This window comes from Lycium barbarum, chromosome 10 (assembly GCF_019175385.1).
Source record: "Lycium barbarum isolate Lr01 chromosome 10, ASM1917538v2, whole genome shotgun sequence".
Lineage (NCBI taxonomy): Eukaryota > Viridiplantae > Streptophyta > Magnoliopsida > Solanales > Solanaceae > Lycium > Lycium barbarum.
In genome coordinates, this window is record NC_083346.1 from 80,766,545 (window position 1) to 80,777,204 (window position 10,660).

Genomic DNA, 10,660 nt, shown 5'->3' on the forward strand with positions numbered 1-10,660 from the left:
TTATCAGTTTCCTCCTACGATGTATACGCACTAATTGACCCAGGTTCCACTTTATCATATGTTACTCCATTTGTTGCTGGCAAGTTTGGGATAAGGTCTAAATCGATTAAACCTTTTGATGTGTCTGCACCAGTTGGTGACCCAGTTATGGCTAGGCGAGTGGATCGAGGTTGTGTAATTATAGCTTGTAATCACCATACCATAGCAGATTTTATTGAGTTAGATATGGTTGATTTTGATGTTATTATGGGTATGGATTGGTCGGTTCCTATTATGCGAACGTTGATTGTAGAACGAAAGTGGTCTGGTTTCAATTTACAGATGAGCCAGTCATAGAGTGGAAGGGAAATGCTGCTTCGCCAATGGATAGGTTTATTTCCTACCTTAAGGCAAAGAAGATGATCAGAAAAAGGGTATATTTATCACCTAGTTCGGGTTCAGGATGTGCAAGTAGAGTCACCGACCCTTCAGTCTGTCCCTATGGTCAATGAGTTCCCAGAGGTGTTTCCAGATGAGCTTCCGGGCATTCCTCTAGAGTGGGACATTGATTTTACTAGTGATCTATTGCTATATACTCAGCCAATATCCATTCCCCCTTATAGAATGGCACCTGCAGAGTTGATTGAATTGAAGGAGCAACTGATGGATTTACTCGAGAAGGGATTTTTTAGGCCAAGTACATCACTGTGGGGAGCGCCAGTATTATTTGTAAGAAAGAAGGATGGATTTTTGCGTATGAGTATTGATTATAGACAACAGAATAAAGTGACTATAAAGAATAAGTATATGCTTCGGAGGATTGATGATTTATTCGATCAGCTGCAGGGTGCCAGATATCTTTCAAAGATAGATTTGAGATCGGGGTATCATCAGGTTAGGGTGAAGGAGGAAGACATTCTGAAGACGACATTCAGGACTAGATATATGCACTATGAGTTTCCTGTTATGTCATTCGGGCTAAGAAATGCTCCTGTTGTATTCATGGACTTGATGAATCGTGTATTTAGACCCTTCCTAGATCTGTTCGTGATCATGTTTATAGATGATATTCTGGTTTATTCTTCGTCAGAGGCTGAACATACAGATCATCTACGTGCAGTGCTTAGAGTTCTTTGAGATAGACAGTTATATGCAAAGTTTTCTAAGTGTGAGTTCCGGTTGACCTCTGTGGATTTTCTTGGTCACATTATTTCAGATGCAAGCATTAGAGTAGATACTCAAAATATTGAAGCTGTGAGGATTTGGCCAAGGCCCACGACACCAACGGAGATATGTAGTTTCTTGGATCTGGCAGGATATTTTCGAAGGTTCGTGGAAGGATTTTCTTCTCTTTCAGCCCCATTGACCAAGCTGACTCAGAAATTAGCTAAGTTCCAGTGGACCGATGCATGTGAGCGGAGTTTTCAGATATTGATGGACAATTTGACCTCAGCGCCCGTCTTGACTCTTCCAGAGGGAACATATGGCTATGTGATATATTTTGATGCTTCAGGTATTGGGTTGGGGTGTGTATTGATGCAACATGGCAAGATTGTTTCTTATGCTTCTAGACAGCTGAAAAAGCACGAGAAGAATTATCCAACCCATGATCTTGAGTTAGCTGCAGTGATTCATGCCTTGAAAGTGTGGAGGCACTACTTGTACGGTGTTCATATTGATATCTACACCGATCATAAGAGCCTCCAGTACATCTTTAAGCAGAAGGACTTGAATTTACATCAGAGGCGATGTGTTGATGTCACGACCCAACCAGAGGACCATGGCAGGCACCTGGTGCTAACAGATCGAGCACCTCTAAACTTACATCTCATATACATTTCTGAGTGGACCATAAAGATAGCTCATGGATATCGTAATCTGTGAGGACATATATCGCAACATAACGGCACATCTCTGTATAATCTTCAATAATTATGTCCATCATCACCAACCGTCAAGGCTACAAAAATGTTACACAACGATATAAACCGGTAGGGTTATGAAACGTCTAACTATACATACATGTCTACGAGCCTCTACATAGAATAAAAGTGACCATGAAGACCGATACCAATAGACTGCAACTCCGAAGTAAGTGGAGAACTCCTGAGATTCCGCTGATGAAGCTCTTATGGGTCAGATCTGTCTACCTGCGGGCATGAACGTAGCGTCCACAAGAAGGGACGTCAGTACGAACAGTGTATTGAGTATGTAAGGCATGAATAACAAAATAATAAGAAATATAGAACATAACAGGAGATAAAGATAACATGTACATCTGATTGCCTCATAAGGAAAAAACCATGCAGGCTTAGCTTTCAAAAGAAAACATTTCTCATATACATATATAATATAATAGTGTTGCGGAACATGCAGCCCAATCCATAAATGTATAATATTGTTGTCGAACGTGTAGCTCGATCCATATATATATACACACACACACACATATATATATATATATATATATATATATATATATATATATATATACATCCCCGTGGGGAGCACCCGTATTGTTCGTCCGAAAGAAAGATGGATGCTTGAGAATGTGCATTGATTATCGGCAGTTGAATAAAGTGACGATTAAGAACAAATATCCTGTTCCGAGGATTGATGATTTATTTGATCAATTGCAAGGTGCCAAATGGTTTTCAAAGATAGATTTGAGGTCCGAGTATCACCAAGTGAGAGTTAGGGAGAAAGATATCCCTAAGACGGCCTTCAGGACAAGATATGGTCATTTTGAGTTCCGGGTAATGTCGTTTGGGCTAACTAATGCGCCGGCGGCATTTATGGATCTGATGAATAATGTGTTCAGGCCTTTTCTGGATTTATTTGTGATTGTATTCATCGATTACATCTTGGTTTATTCTAGATCCGAGGCGGAACATGCGGATCATTTGCGAACTGCCCTTGGAGTTCTTCGAACTCGAGAATTGTTTTCAAAGTTTTGCAAATGCGAGTTTTGGTTGAACTCAGTGGCATTTCTGGGGCATATCGTTGCAGCCGATGGTATTCGAGTGGATAGTCAAAAGATTGAGGCCGTGAAGACCTGGCCAAGGCCCACAACTCTGATGGAGGTTCGTAGCTTTCTGGGCTTACAGGTTATTACAAGAGATTCGTTGAAGGTTATTCTTCTATTTCTGCACCACTCACAAAGTTGACCCAGAAATCGGCAAAGTTTCAATGGACAGATGCTTGTGAACGTATCTACCAAGAGTTGAAAAGTAGGTTGACTTCCGCCCCAGTCTTGACACTCCCAGAGGGATTGGAAGGATATGTTGTTTATTGCGATGCTTCAGGTGTTGGGCTAGGATGTGTATTGATGCAACGTGGTAGATTGTTTGCGTATGCTTCAAGGCAACTACGGAAACATGAGCGGAATTATCCAACCCACGATCTAGAATTAGCTGCAGTGGTTCATGCATTAAAGATATTGAGATATTATCTATATGGTGTCCATGTGGATATTTATACAGATCATAAGAGCCTTCAGTATATCTTCAAGCAGAAAGAGTTGAATTTGCGGCAACGACGATGGTTAGAATTGCTAAAAGATTATAATGTTGATATCTTGTATCACCCCAGAAAGGAAAATGTTGTAGCTGATGCTCTTAGCTGCAGATCTACGGGGAGTTTATGTGATGTACGACCCGAGAGAAGAGAAATGGCTCGTGGGCTCCAACAGTTAGCTAGCCTAGGAGTTCGAGTAGTGGACTCAGGTAGCAAGGGAGCTACTATTCAGAATTTAGCAATCTCGTCGCTAGTAGTAGAAGTGAAAGAGCGACAATACGAAGATCCCATGCTAAGGAATTATAGAGGTACACTCCCTCAGAAAGAGGAGTCATCATTTGAGCTTTCAGGAGACGGAGTTCTCCGATGTCGAGGCAGATTATGTGTTCCCAATGTGGCAGGTCTACGCCACCAGATATTGAGAGAAGCTCATTACTCCCGTTATTCTGTTCACCCCGGTGCGACGAAAATGTATCATGATCTTAAGTCTATATATTGGTGGAATGGAATGAAGAAAGATATAGCGGAATTCGTAGCTCAATGTCCAAATTGCCAGTAAGTGAAAATCGAGCACCAAAAGCTGGGTGGATTGTTGCAAGCTATAGAAATCCCAACTTGGAAATGGGAAGTGATTAACATGGACTTCATTTCCGGCTTACTCCGTTCTCGATGTAAGTATGATTCCTTATGGGTGGTTGTGGATAGACTCACCAAGTCAGCTCATTTCTTAACGGTCAGAAAGACCTATGTGGTAGAAGATTATGCAAAGCTTTATATTAAAGAGATAGTGAGACTCCATGGTGTTCCAGTATCTATTGTAACACCCCGCATTTTAGGACTGAGTTTAAGCTCATATCATTAGAGTTCTAGTGGAAACATGGAAGGTTTGAACGTTTTGCGAAAATGGTTGATAGGCCTATTTCGGGCAGCGATAACTCCTTGATCGGTTTGGAATTTTGGAAGGTACTATCAATGAAGTTTTAGTATGTAGAAATACCTTTCTAACGATATAAGGATCAAGCCAATCAGAGATCGGAGCAAGGAGATATGATCGTCTCAATATGGCTAATAGTAAGGCACTTGAAATCCTATAGAATCGGCTAAGTTTTTGATACGTCTGACTTCCAGTCAAATTTCATGCAAATCCGTTGCGAATTTGAGAAAACCTCCTTGATGAAAGTTGTAGCCCTTTGCAATAGCTTTCCAACGGTATCTTACGGGGGTCAAACGGACATCTGTGCAAAGCGTTATGCCCATTTTACTGAAGCCTGTTCGCTGGAAATACGGCCAGCGTAACGGTGACGTTACGGGCCGTATTTCGTGTTACGGTCCGTAACAGTGGACCGTAACGTCCCAAAAATTTCCAGAAACTCACTGGAAAGTTTCACCAAGATACGGTACCAAGTTACGGTCCGTATCTCGTGTTACGGGACCGTAACAGTGACCGTATCTTGGTCCGTATATACGTTTCGGGTCACCTGACTTCGGGAGGCCATAACCCTATCATAACTTGGGAATTTGGGAAAACTCAAAGAACGAAAGTTGTAGATAATTGAAAAACCTGTCCAACTATAGGTTGTGGGTTCACAGGAGACGTCGGGATAAGGAGATATGGACGTTTTAAGACAGCAAGGTCCCAACCCGTTTTCAAGTTGGGTCAACCCAATTTCCCCTTGGTATATAAAGAAAATATTACCCTAACAGCCCATTTTTCCTCCAAAACTCAGATTTTAGAGAGAGGAAGTGAGAGAGAAGGGAAATTAGAGAGAGAAAGTAGAAAATCAACCAAGTTTAAGGCCCCGAATCCCAAAGCTCGTGAAGGAAAAAGTGTAGTACAAGTCGTTGTCGTCATTTTAAGCCCAAGATCGGACTTGGGGGTGTTGATTTCGTGGTGACTACCCAAAAGGTAATATTTCTACTCCCCAATCATTTATAGTTATGAATTGATGAATTCTTGGGAGTATAATAATTGGGTTTGTTGAAGATGATTATATGAACTATGTTAGAATTGTTGGATTGATGACTTGGGATTGTTGTATTCATATGGATTATGAAGAATGATGTTAATTGCATCTAATTGAGATTGTAGAAATTGTTAGAAGTAAAAGAATGGGGATTTGGTGAAGAAAACACCATTAATGGGGGTTATAGAGCTTCATGCCCACTAAGTGTTTGATAAAATGCTTAGATGGACAAAACATGGATATTGTTGCTAATATAGAATCACTATGACTTGTATGCTATAGATTGAAGTTGAAAGGGGTGAAGGACATTGTGATACGCCCAAAAGCGGAAGGTTAAGGTATGTAGAACTTCCATCCACATGTGGGAACTTCTATGTTCTTCCCCATGATCCGTTTAGTAAATTCTATTAAGTTCAACTCCTAGGGCATTAAACCCAATGTATTGGTAGCCCGTAATTATGTATGTATGTATGTATATGAATTCCGTATATATGTTCGTTATTGTGTTCCTAAACCTCCATTTCGGACATTAGGAATCCTAGCTTAATCCATGAATCATGAATTCTTCCTCATGTGTTCTCATGATGTTTATATGAAATTGTAAAATGTTATTTTACAAATTACAAGCATGTTTTCAAGTCAGCTACAAACGTATGATTATGCATTATGGTATTTCTCATGATCAAGTTTACAAGTTATTTCATGAAAATATGTTTACAAGTCCTTTCGTGAAATCATGATTTCAAGACAAGTACAAGTTAATTCACGAAAGTCATGGGCTTCTTAGCCAACTATATTATTTTCATGTTCGGGAGTTGTAATAATACCGAGAAGGCTCAGATAGCCTGAAACTACGTATGCCAACGTAGGATAAGAATCGCTCCGCCCAGTAGGACGATTCCTTTATATGTTCCCCATTGAGGGATTTGGATCCATTCATGTTATGTTCATGTCTCGTGCCCCGGCAAGGTACGAGGTGGCTTAGCTGATCGGGCAGAGATCAGACTCCACGCTCCTCCCCGTGGTGGTTTATGTCGGTATTACAGATTATTACAGATTATTACAGATTATTACAGATTATTACAGATTATTATAGATTACTACAGACTATCTCATGCTTCCAGTACTCAGTTTCAGTTTTAAATTTCATGATTTTGTACTCATGCTCATGCTCATGTTCATGTCCAAGTTTTCAGTTTCAGTTCTTACTATGTTATTCCATGTTCCATGTTGTTTATTCCGGTTGCTTTACATACCAGTACATTCAATGTGCTGACGTCCCCTTTTTATTGCCCGGGGGCCTGCATTTCACGATGCAGGTACTAACATACAGGACGACACATCTGCTCAGTAGGACAGCATCCGTATCAGCTTATTGGTGAGCCCCATCTCGTTCGCGGTTTAGTCAACTTTTATCTTATGATTAGTTATGCATCTAAAGGTATGCTGGGGGCCTTGTCCCAGTAAGTATGTTTTTCAGTCAGACTCATGATAGAGGTTTCATAGACTAGAACAGACAGTTATGTCATGTCAGATAATCGAAGTCGCATAGCCATTTTGGCTCACTCATGTTTAAACAAGTACTTTATTAAGTATTATGACTTATTATGTTTTATAAAGGCTCATCATGCATTCAAGTTATATTCCGCTTATGTTATGCATCATGATGATTCAGCAAGTCATGTGGTTCGCTCGGTCACATGTAGTCAGGCACCGAGTGCCGTGTTACGTCCAGGCCATGGTTCGGGGCGTGACAAAGCTTGGTATCAAAGCCTAGGTTCAAGTGTCTTAGGGAGTCTATGAAACCGTGTCCAGTGGGGTCACTTTTATATGTGTGTGCGCGCCATACATATAAACAGTTGACCACCAAGACATTCAGGATTGTCTCATTTCTTTCTACTCTAGATCGTGCCATGAAGCTTAGAGCAATAAGAAACTTCTCTTCCTCTTGAATTACGTACGTTGCGAATGCGCAGGAGATGAACAGAAAATTCAAGGTCCAAGTAAGGATGTTTACCCATAGGGGGTACAATTGTGCAGTACTTACTGGTAACGAATAAGACTTCAAGTGCTATTGAAAGTGGAATACAATGTAAGTTGCCCGAGAAGGGATGTAGTGGAATGAATGGTATGTTGAATGATAATGATGTTCTTGAGAAAGGTACATCATGGAGGATCTCAAGGGAGTAGTGGTAGACAGTTTTCTACCGGAGCTCATCAGGACCCACTCTATCTGCAGTTAAAGATTGAAAGGGAAAATAAACAGGAAAGTGTAACAGGTACAGTTTGAGTTGGACATATGAGGTAAGTTCATCATTTTTTTTTATACTGTTGTCGAAATTGGGAGCCCTGTGTGGCTACGATATGATATGATATATGTATATATGCTGGCCTTGTGAGGCATTGTTGGTATTTTCTGCGTGCAGGTTTTGGGATAGTAAGAAATACAGAGGAAACTCTACCAAATATTTTCCTAGAAATAGAAGGAGAATAAGATATAAGTTCGTAATATGTCTGGAAAATCCCTGTCAACAGTAATGATAAGATTTGACTAAGTTACGAGTACGGCTGACCTTGACAAATATAATTTGATTTCCTATTCAGATGAACACCTTGAGTGGGTGACAGTTCGGATACATCCGAATGTGTGTTAGAAACCAAGGGCTTAAGTTAAGTTCAGAATAGAGTGATTAGTGGAAGAAGAAATCAGCTAAACCGTAAAGGAGCAAACTACAGAAGAATAGCCTTTAAGAGTTGTCAAAAGGGGTTGTCCTAATAGTTACAGTGTGAGCAGAGTTAAGTCGTTAAGATGGAGTATGCCAGTTATGAATACAGTAGCAACCCGTTCATGTAAGTAAATTTAGTTTTTTCCCCATGAGAAATTGCTCAGATGTGAGTCAAAAAAAAATAAAAAAATTCGTCAGTGTTGTAGAATACAAAGAAATTACAGAAGATAAGAAATGTTAATTGCAATCCCATCAGAAGAGAAGAATTTATAAGTATAAGATGTTAGCCTTGGTCTAAGGGGGAGATGCATAAATCGCTAGTAAGTCCAACGAGATAATTGAAGACCTGAATGGTTAGTATGAGATATGAAGAACCTCAGTTCAGTTAAGTTGGCATAATGAGATAGTCTCCATAAGAAATATGCCTCATCTTAGAGGAAACCCGAAGTGAGTAAAATGATCGTTGAACGAATCGTGTCAAGTTCAATTACTACCGATTAGGCGATCACAGAAAAGCTATGAGATCATGCCCAGTTATGTGTCATAAGGGTAGTGCCATTGCACAAGACTCTAATCTCTAAGGTGCCCGTAAAAGACTTAGCGTACAACTGTACTATGAGTATTTTAGGAAGTATCTCAAAAAAAAAAAAAAAAAATCAAGTATGGGAAGTACAACTCATGATTTAGGCAGACAAGAGAACTAAGGTGAAAGAATTTCACTACTTCTCCAAGCTAGGAATTCGACTTTCAGACTCCGAAGTAGGTGGAGTTATTGCCCAGAACATGGCATTCCTACTTGGTCATTTAAGTTAGAGAGAAGCAGTTTGGTGATTTCTACTTGCTGCAGATGAAAGAGGGGATTCACGAATAGAAAGCCTTAACTTTTGAACAGGAGGGAGATAATGGTACCTTGAGATATCGAGGCAGATTATGCGTTCCAGATGTTGATGGGCTTAGAGAGCGAATCATGTTAGAAGCTCACAACTCTAGGTATTCCATTTACCAGGTTCCACTAAGGTATATCATGATATCAAGGAGAATTACTGGTGGAACGATATGAAGAAGGATGTGGCAGATTTTGTAGCTAAGTGCCCGAATTGTCAGCAGGTGAAAGCCGAACACCAGAGGCCTGGTGGCTTGGCTCAGAATGCTGATATTCCTGTATGGAAATGGGAAATGATCAATATGGGCTTTGTATCAGGTCCACCTCATTCGGCTAGGAGGCATGATTTAATTTCGGTGATTGTGGACAGACTTACGAAGTCAGCGCACTTCTTGCCAGTTAAGACCACAGATTGAACAAGAAGATTATGCCAAGTCATATGTTAATGAAATTTTCGGATTGTATGGGACCCTAGTGTCCATTATTTCAGATTTTGGTGCTCAGTTCGCAGCGAACTTCTGAAAATCCTTTCAGAAAGGATTTGGGTACGGAAGTGAACCTTAGCATAACTTTTCATCCTCAGACAAATGGTCAGACAGATACGCTATTCAGATCTCATGTTATGATATCATGTTAGTTCAATACTCAGATATTTATGTCAGCTTAGTACTCAGGTATCAGTCCAGTACTCACGTATTCATGCCAGCTCAGTATTCAGCTAATCCAGTATTCAGTTAGCTCAGTATTCAGTCAGCCAGTCTTCAGTCAGTTTAATAGACATTCAGTTTAGTATCTCAGTAGTTTAGTAATCTTGTATTCATTTAGTTCAGTAACCATGTGTCCTTGATTTCAATGGTAATTGGGATGATCACCTGTCTCTCATTGAGTTTTCGTATAATAACAATTATCAAGCTAGTATTGGGATGGCTCCATTTGAAGCTCTGTATGGGCGAAGGTGTAGATCACCAATTGGTTGGTTAGAAATTGGTGAAGCGGAATTGCTAGGACCAGATTTGGTTTATCAAACTATGGAGAAAGTCAAGTTGATACAGAAGCGTTTGAAAATGACGCAGAATTTCCAGAAATTTTACACAAATGTGAGACAGAAGAGATTTATGATGAAGCACCAAGAATTGGAGGTATGTAAGCTTTCTTTTCATGCTTTTGGTCGTGTGTGGCCAATGTATAGTGCTATTGTGATGTCGCCCTGTGAGGCAATGATATTATGGGCTGTTGTGACAGGTTGGTAGTGCCATATTACAGGGGAAACTCTGGCGAAATTTTTGTAGAATCCCGAATGTTATCATTTGAGGACGTATGTTCCAACAGAGGGGGAGAATGTTACACCTTGGAAATTTCTCCGTTAGCATACCGCGAATAGACCCACGAAGGGTATGACGTATACGACATGTTGATGAGTAAGGAGTAATATTTAATGATTCTAAATGAGATTTCAAAGACATTTGAGGTAGGAGACGAAAGTTGTTAAGGAAAGCAAGGTATACGTTGAGTGTCGGGCAAGAATTACGAGTATCGACATAATGATGGCTTAATGACATTTTGGAGAGGAGTTATAATGTCCCTTATGTATT

At 40.1% G+C, this 10,660-nt stretch overlaps 1 long non-coding RNA gene across 1 annotated transcript; it reads left to right on the forward strand.

Moving 5' to 3' along the window:
• The first annotated feature begins 5,208 nt into the window (after positions 1-5,208).
• LOC132616005 (uncharacterized) lies at positions 5,209-7,082 on the forward strand. Its single transcript, XR_009572935.1, has 3 exons — positions 5,209-5,401; positions 5,742-5,797; positions 6,779-7,082. It is a non-coding gene; the product is annotated as an uncharacterized LOC132616005 (long non-coding RNA).
• Positions 7,083-10,660: the final 3,578 nt, after the last annotated feature.